At 30.6% G+C, this 1,188-nt stretch overlaps 1 protein-coding gene across 1 annotated transcript in view; it reads right to left on the bottom strand.

Moving 5' to 3' along the window:
- The window catches only part of LOC107613592 (ABC transporter G family member 3), a 4,863-nt gene extending 4,192 nt beyond the window's left edge, over positions 1-671 (bottom strand). Inside the window, exon 1 of the mRNA XM_016315669.2 lies at positions 387-671. The gene's annotated coding sequence lies outside the window, so the exon portion shown is untranslated. The remainder of the gene's footprint in view (positions 1-386) is intronic.

Raw genomic sequence — 1,188 nt, 5'->3', positions numbered from 1 at the left:
TCCAGGGTCACTTACACAAAACTCCATAGGTGTTCTCCATGAAAATTGTCACAAATGGAAGAAAAATCAAACCTTGCACCTATGGTTTCTCATTTAGGCATACCCAGCTGCTCTGAGCTCAGCTAAGCTAACACACAAACCAAACCACTATTCCTTTATCACTTTGTGGAACCAAAAAGCAACACTTTGGATTATAAAACACAGAAACATAAATAACTAAGAGAATTAGAAGATAAAGAACATATATTGAAAGATTTCACAGGCATGCTAAGCTAAATACAGCAACCAAGCAAAACCCACAAAAGCTTCTATCCTTAATCGAAGCGTACAAGCTCAAAGCATCAAACTTTAATAAACCAATGCTAAAAAAATGACATGGGAGGTACCTGGATCTAAGCAAAGCTGAGAGAATGAGAAAAGAAACACAACACTGAAGAGAGAGAAAGAAAGAAAGTGCTGTGTTCAGTCCATTCAGTGTTAAGTTTAGTTTTGGTGTTTGGTTTTTCAATTTTCTGAAACCATTTGTGAGGATTTGAGTATTTGACCCCCTTAACCCGCAGATGATTCTTATGTATTACTAATTGCTATGCGTTACTTTTCTTTCTTACTTAGCATTTCGCATCTTACTTTATCTCTTTATTTTCTCTTTCACTTTTTTTTTCCTATGTATTTTCTGCTTCTTGTCTTTTCTTTTCTAAATATAAATAATATTGTTTGTTTTCTCTTTTTGTTGAGACGAGACGAGTGTAATGATGTTAGTTTCATTGTGCCAGCAAGTGCCACCACTTCACTTCTTTAATTTGACTTTATCATATCATCATTTTGTTTTCATCTTTTAGCTATATAATAATGAATTTGTTGATAAATTTTTATTCAGAAAATATAGTTTTGTATTTTAAATACCTCTAAATTTTCTGGTTTTAAGAGCACTTGTTGGTTGTTAGCTTAGATCCATAAATAATAGTTCAATAGAGTGAAGTGAAGAGATGGCAGTCTCCGCCGCCATAGACCAAGAGAGTGATGATTCATTGAAAATTTAATAATTCATACGAGTGAGGACTGAAATTTTTTATTCTTTAAATTTATTTTTAATTCTTAAATAAAAAATTTAAATATATTTAAAAAAATATTATTAATAAAGGTCACAATTTTCTTTTAAAATATATTATTTTTAATTATTTTTCAATA

The sequence above is a fragment of the Arachis ipaensis genome, chromosome B08 (genome assembly GCF_000816755.2).
Source record: "Arachis ipaensis cultivar K30076 chromosome B08, Araip1.1, whole genome shotgun sequence".
In the NCBI taxonomy this organism is placed as follows: Eukaryota; Viridiplantae; Streptophyta; class Magnoliopsida; order Fabales; family Fabaceae; genus Arachis; species Arachis ipaensis.
This window is presented reverse-complemented; position numbering and strand designations above follow the sequence as displayed.